General features: G+C 39.5%; 1 protein-coding gene across 1 annotated transcript in view; it reads left to right on the top strand.

Moving 5' to 3' along the window:
- Positions 1-3,114: 3,114 nt before the first annotated feature.
- Positions 3,115-7,672, top strand: part of CSGALNACT1 (chondroitin sulfate N-acetylgalactosaminyltransferase 1) — a 42,730-nt gene continuing 38,172 nt past the window's right edge. The window contains exon 1 of the mRNA XM_026078329.1: positions 3,115-3,152. The gene's annotated coding sequence lies outside the window, so the exon portion shown is untranslated. The remainder of the gene's footprint in view (positions 3,153-7,672) is intronic.

The following is a 7,672-nucleotide window of genomic DNA, read 5'->3' as shown; positions in this document are numbered from 1 at the left end:
CTTTAAAATGCAGTTTTGGTCCTTACATAATTTAAGATTTTTTTTGAATGTTTTTCCGTATGAATTTACTTCAGAGAAGATACCTGTGAAAGTGCTGGCCATGCTGATCACAACATAATTAGATGATGTTGCCTGTGCATGAGATCAGTGGTAATCAGTCTGTGTCAGAACAAAGGGGCTTCCGGTTGTGAAGGATGCATTGTGTGCATTTTTAGTTTTATCTTTTTTTAAACCAATCTTATGAACCTCTGAACGGGCTGTTAGATTTCAACTTATCCAGTCCAGAGAATGTTGTCCTTAGTCTCTCCTATTGTGTCCATGTTTGGGATCTTTGCCATCATGTATCCAACAGCTGATGTTTCCTTGACATTTAGGATGAACGCACTGGTACTGACATCCTTAATAGCAGGAAACTTTAGGAGTCATACTGATTCAGAAAGGAGAAGCTTTACCCTGGAATATAAAATGTTTTTTTCCATGCATACTTTTAATGTGGAGCAGGTGCCTAAGAAAACCACTTCTTTTCAGTTTGACTATTCTGAAGATAGATGTTACAGCTTTGGAACACCCTTTTTACAGGAAACTTTTTATTATTTTATTTGCAAGAGGGTGAAGCTGCTTCATTTCAGAGAAGGGATTTTAAATTAACTTCTGGAAAACTTGTATAAAGCTATTGGTAAGACACGATACTGTGTATTCTGAAACAAGTTATCTACGCCTGTTTTCCCTCATCAAATTGCTATTAGATAAAAAAATTCTGAAGAGAATATATAACACATCAGAACATGGATTCAAATTGTAGCAAATTAAAACTCAGAGAAATAGAAATATTTTCGATTAATCCATTTATTATGGAAGTGCTGTTTATTAGCTTAGAAGCCTATGTGGAAATTTGTTTGAGTCACAGCAATAGAAAACAGCCTAAAGAAAACATCACTTATCTTCCAGTTTGCAGGGCAGTGGAAGGTGATATTATGGGATAAATGGCAGTGGTGAGATCCTGAAGTTTTCTCACACTTGACTGAATCAAGAATATGTATTTATGAATGAATTAATAAACTATTCCACAAATATCCCAGCTTTCTGTGAGAATTTTTCAGGAAATGAAAAGCGCTTATGTAATGTTAAAGGAATGAAAGGAAAATTTCTTAGCAGTAGAGAAGGGAAAATAATGCTTCACTCTAAAATCCTCAAGAACTAACTTTACCAAGAAGCTAGTTCATTTTAATTGTAAAACACCAGCTATGAAGGTGTGTTCTGAGAACATATCTTGGAACCCTGTAAGAGTCTTATAATGAGATAGCGACCCTAGTTTTTAGATGCAGCCAAAAAGCATTTTAGAACCATGCATGTATGTACATTTGCATTTGTCCAAATACAGCTTTAATTTGATTTTCCTCCCTTGGTTCTGGGTCTGCCCATTGCTACAAGAGCCAGGTAGAAGAAGCTGAAGAAGGTTGCTGTAACATCCCTTGTTTGCCAGTAATTCCAGGGAGCAATATATGTGCCAAGAATGCTGAAGCTATATGAGATGCCTGAATGTGCGCTGTATTCCAGCTTCAGGGAGTATGTGTGAAGCAGACTGGTTCTGTCTCACTAGAAGTGCCTCTTATGCTGGGGTGATGAGTTATCTGTGGTTAGCACAGGTGGACTAGTGAGCCACATCCAAGGAAAATGTAGGGTTTTTAAGAGATTTAAGGGAGGTATGTAACAGATTTTTTCAGATTAGTGTAGGTGTGTAATTTTCTTATCCTCTTTGCAGATCATTTGCGTGAGTTGGTGAAAACAGGCTCATCTGGCAGTAAAGCTTTTTGTTTTTGTAGAATAGCTATCCATTTTTTACACATTGATTAGAATCCTTTTGTCTTTGAACCATTAAAAAGATCAGCACTTCTCTGTCCAAGTCAAAAAACCTTGGCTGGAAACTGCTTAGTTATCTGTTGTAACCCTGTTAAACCTCAACAGCAAAGGAGACACAAAGGTCTAGATTAGAGTTAGGAGTTAGGGTCTAATGAGTTCTTAGTGTCACCTCTTTTTGAGGATGACAGTCTATAAGAACTTTTGAAAAGGTTTCTGCTTTTCTGCTGAAACCCCCGGGATTTTAGTGAAGTAACCCTTATTTGTTTTTAACTCTGAGCCCTGATATGAAGGATTTTGCATTTGTATGGTATAACAGTGAGACTTTACTTTCAGGCAACCCCAGGATATTCTTTACGTGGACCACATATTCCTCTTTTGTATTGGTCTAGGATTTCCAATGATTTCCATATTCATTGAGCTCCATAACTACACAGCCAATTGAAACTGGCAAGCTGCTCAATGTCTTTTCCACTGCAGGAGTAATTTAATCAGGGAGCGCCTGCATTATTTTCTCAGAGAGCAGAGCTGTGCATGCCAGGTAATCTGCAACAGGATCTAGCATTTTTAATAAAAAGGATTAGACATTTTGTGCCATTTTTTTGCTTCTGCAGCTTGTAGCACAGCTAACGGTATGGTCTTGATGTCTTTTCTAATATGCGTGTTTCAATTATGATCAGTTAGAACAGGTTTAGAAGGGAGGATCGATAAGTTATGGGACTGTATATACAACATATGAGACTGAGTTTTGAAGCTATGGGTCCTGCACTCTAGTGGAGATAACCTAATCACTGTGGTATTTGCTATACTGAGGTGCTGGTACTCATAGAGGAGATTTAAGTCTCTTCTTTAGCTTTGACTTCTTTGACTAGGAGTTCCATCCTAGAGTTAAAAAATCTTTCTGACAAAAGTTTGATACTGGTACCTTCCCACAGAAATTTTTCAGATTTTATAAAACAGTTGGCAAGGGCTGGGCAAAGGTAAAAGTCTCTTGCTGTCAAGGGGTGTCCAAGGTAAGTGCAAGCCCTTTTTCAGGGTGACTGTAGGGAGAGGGAAGGTGGGGGTGGGACAGGTTACAAAGTCCTGCTGTGTTAGGTTGCCATGCTGTGCTCCTTTCTTTCTGCTGAACGCTATTATTTGGGTAAATGTAAGCTTAAGGTGACAACTGTGTTTTTCTGTTGAATCTTTGGTCCAGATTCTCAGCTGTTGGGAACTGATTTTATGTTGGTGGAATTACCCTCTGTCAGCTGAGCGTCAAGACAACCAGGAGTGCCCCTGCAAAACTTTCCTCCTCAGTAAGACTTTCCTACTTCTTGTAAGAGTTTTGTTTTCACCTTTATTTTTTCTTTAAAAAAAAATGCTGTGAATTCAGAGGAACTAGAGGCAAGCTGTGGCCACAGTTCCTCTCATGTGAGTATACACCATCATTAAGGTTTTGTGATACAGTAATCTGACTAGTAAGGAAGTCTAACTGACATTTGAATCTGACTTTCAGTGGCATATTAAAAGCTTTCATGTTGGTATAGGCCTCTCTGCTTTCTTGTTCTCTCACTGCAGTTGTCATGGGCTCTAGTCTTGGTACTTTTTTTTCCCATTCATATCTGAAGTAAGTAGGCTTTCTGTTGTGTATGTCTGTGATAAAGTACTTGGTGGGGAGGGGAAAAAACTCCCTCTGTAGGGTTTAATATTTGACATAGAGATTTTGGAGAAGTAGTATTCCACATATAAAAAATAATGCTAGTTCTTACACAGCTAGGGTTGAATTTATATTGTCAGATTTCAGATGGCTTTAAGTTCAGTGTCTAGTTTAAGTTACTTGACAGGGTTTCCATGATAGTGAAGAGAAGAAGCTGCAGCAAGTGATTTCAACCTATATTCATATCCCACTTCTGATTTCTTTCATCTTATCTCAAAGCATAATTACAGTGGATGTTATCGTTATTGTCTCTGCTACAGTTGGAAATATCAAGGCATGGAGAGGGAGAATGACTTGCACAAGGTCGTCTAGATATTGCTTCAAGCTTGTAACAGGAAGGAGAATTTGCTTGCATAGGCTGGTATTCAGTCCTGTAACATAATCACATATTTACCTCTCATCTACCAATTGATCAAGACTGTCTTCCAGACCAGTTTACAGACCCTTTTGCCCTGGGAAAGATGTGGCAACCTGCACATGGTAACCCAGAAAGTTCAGTAGTGTTTTGGAAAGTTTCTGAGACGCTGCACTTCAGTCGCTTCAATGCAGTGAGCGAGCTTTTTCTATTTCTTATGATGTCCTTTTGTGTTTACTCACTCACATAAGGCTTGTTTAAAGAGGGGTTTATTTCCAAATGAGAGGAACTGTAGTGTAACCTTTGCATGCTGAAAGACACAACTCTTGAGTCACTGCTCCTATGCTTAGGCTATGTACTTTCTACTTAACTTTTAGGTCGCTCTCTCTGAACCAATTAGCATTGTCAGTAGTAGGTCAAGGCAAGCATTTCAGATCTCTTTGGACTGAATCAACAAAGCATTGAGTATTTTTGATCTGAAGTGAGAAAAGCAGAGAATTATTCCCAGTTTATTTGATTTTTTTTTTCTTCCTCTTCTTCTTCTATTACATAGGACAGTTTCCTTTAAGTTATGCCTTTTCACTGGCTAAATATTTAACTCTTGTCCTCAGCACACTGTGTCTTTTTTCTTAATTTTGATTTTGTTATTAGATCCAGATTGAAATGAACCTTTCACTTTGGCCATTCAGTGGGTTTCAAGACAGAGGGAGGGATTTCAGCATTGCATTGTTGGTTTTCAAATCAGAAAGAAGCTAGGACGTGGCAACTTTTCAGTAGAGAGTGTCAGAATTCACAGTGAGAAAAAAAAGGCCGCTGGCTCCATGATGTGGTGCCAAAGTCAAAATAAAGACCTGAATCTGCATTTGACTCCACATAGGCTGCAGTTAGAATTGGATTTTAGCCAGTGCCCCAAGCTAAAACTGATGTGAAGCTGTTTTTGCTTTCATGTAGCAGAGAGGTTCTGGAAAAGATGGCTTAAAATTAATCCAAACATGGCTTAGGTGATACAGGAGATAACAGAATTGAAAAGCTTCAGTCTTGCCCAGTGAATACTTCACTTAGGACCAGGGTGCCAGGCTGGATTGTAACTTTATGGCTGCAGGTGTTTGTTCTTACCGACACGGAACCATCTATAACTACACAGGCGAGAAAGAAGGCATTGTAGCAGGGAAAACTTCTGGCTCATTCAGCTGAACAAAAGCACCTTGAATAACTTCAAGAACCTTGTTGTTCCAGAGGATCCCCAGTGTGGGCTGATCCTGTAACGGCTACTTCTGTCAGTGACAATATTATAGCCTTTCTCACCACTTTTTACTTTATTCTTCTCTTTCTCTTGTAATTTCTGAGTTGCCCAACTAATTAATAATAATCTTAATGTAAATATGTATAAAAAATACAGTCTGGAATGACAAGACTCGAGATAGTACTGTGTTGCCATGCCCCTTTCCCACACTCCCATTCAGCTGTTCTGTGATTTTCCTTTGAGAAGATAATCTTTTGTTCGTACACCTCCAGCAGGTTTGGTGTTATTGCTGATGTGAGTAAATAGTCACCTGCGACCATCTGAGCTAGAGCTTAGTGAAATGAGATGAATGGGCCAAATCTCCCTTCACAGCACTGTTGTGTGCCCTGCAGGTTCAGCAGATATCACTGTACCAGCTTGGTTTCTGTTTGCATAGTCAGGATTTTCTCAACACTGTCAGAAGAGATTGGTGTTTTATGGCTCAATGGACAGATTCTAGAGAACAAGTTAGTATCTTTGGAGAGCTCCTGATGAACCAGGCTGTCATCAATCAGCTAATTTTAGTCACCCATAAGGTCACAGTCTTGAATTTAAGTTCCACTTCTTATCTGTAACGCTCCAGACCAATGTAGATTATGGATTAGAATTTTCATCTTTTTCCATCGTGCAAAACTTCTTTCTTTGACCCTTTCAATAGACACATTGACTCTTTAGCATCCTAGCTGTTAAGTTGGCTCTTTCAGCTTGTTCAGGGTTTATCTGTGGCAGCAGGGTTTAGATTGCAGTATGGTTAAAGGTCTTGATCCCTCCTGCTCTGTGCAATATTTAGAATTACAGTCTCAGAGAAGCAAGACTACTTCCACATATACAGAGGCTTGTACATCCTGAATTCTTCCATTCTTGCCCTGGATATAAGGGTGTAGAAATAAAAGGCTCCTTCTTCTCTCATGATCAGTTTTTCCTCATGTTTGGCCTCTCCTAGAGGAGCGAATTTCTGCCTGTGGTCTGTGGGCTTCTGGAGCACATGAACTGCTATAGAGGCAGTCTGTGGAAGGCGACTGAAATGTAAATTCATATATAATCTACAGCAGTGTACTTATGTGATGTTCCTAATGGGGTCTTTGTTGCCACTGAACACTTAGTATGGTTCCAAAATAAAACTAACTTGAAAAAACATTGTTGTCATGCCAGGATATTTCTGTAAACACCATTGTCACTGCTGCACTTTCTGTTCCTTGTCATTTTTGAATATTACTATTAATGCTTAGAAATGTCAGCTTGTACTGAAATCCAGTTTTGTTGCAGGTCGCAGTGACTAGAGTTTAACTCCTTGCTGAGACAGGACAGAGAGCTGTCATATGTAGGCAGTTCTGCCTTTTTGGTGCTCTAGTCTGTGTCCTCATAAATATCTCCAGGAAGCAAGCGCTCACGCTGAACATCTATGTCAGTCCAGGTTTTCAAGGAGTTGACAGCCTCCCTGGCATTCCTCTTCTTATGTTGGCCTAAAATATGAGGTACTCACCACAATAATTTAACCTTTCTTGCAGCACCTCAGCATGTGCAGTCTTGATACCTGTACTTCATGTCTCTTTCCACAGCCCATCTGACATCCCCTATTTTTTTCCTCTGTCTTGATGTTAGATTAACAGTTTGTGTAACTGTACTATGATATTAATTGCATTAACGATGAGTAATCCAAGACATGCAGACTGATGTTTGATCTTAGGTGGTATGATAAATGGGGAAGAGATCTGCTTTTTCTTCATTAATATTATATTCAGATGCAGCATATATAGTCATACATTACCATGTTAATTTGTGCAAGGATAGGCTGAAAAACTTCTTAAAGATGGAAATTAATCATTGGTTCCCAAGAAGCACCCCATTAGGGGTGCTTGGCAAAGCAGTGCAGGCACCTGGACTCCCACACTGTGGAGAGAAACAGAATGAGGCTGACGTAACTTATAAGGAACACCAGTATATGGGAGAGAGATTTGGGTTCAAGGTTTTTAGGGTTAGTTCTTTTCTCAGTAGAAACCCCAGAGCTCAGTTAGGAATCTGGAGTGCTGGGTTGGGGTTGGCTTTTGGCCATAGAGCAAGTGCAAAGCCAAGTCAGAGGGTTCTTCAAAAAAAAGAAAAAAAGATACTTCAATGTGCCTTGTAGGCTATCTAGGCCATGTTTTGATCTTACCTTTCAGGCTCTGTTGCTGCTCAAAGCTAGCTGACCATTGCAATGGGAAGTGTGGGCGGAAATGCTGTTGGGAAATGAACAGTGATATCTTTGATTCAACTGCATCACCTGACGGATAGGGAAGAGTTTCTGAAGCACAGAAATAGGTATCTGAGGTGGGAGGCAGAGTGGCCAGAAGTGTATGTGGGGACAGGAGGCAGGCTAGTAACACATACCTAAGGTCAGAAAGAAGGGCTAAGCTTTATAAGCAAAGATATGTAGGGACGTATCTTTTCTGATGCCTGTTTTTGGTTTTTTGTTTTACCTTTTTTACCTTTTTTTTTTTTTTTT

The sequence above is a fragment of the Apteryx rowi genome, unplaced genomic scaffold, assembly GCF_003343035.1.
Source record: "Apteryx rowi isolate R43461 unplaced genomic scaffold, aptRow1 scaffold_478, whole genome shotgun sequence".
NCBI lineage: Eukaryota > Metazoa > Chordata > Aves > Apterygiformes > Apterygidae > Apteryx > Apteryx rowi.
The sequence above is the reverse complement of the archived record's forward strand: the minus strand, read 5'-3'. Positions and strand labels throughout refer to the sequence as shown.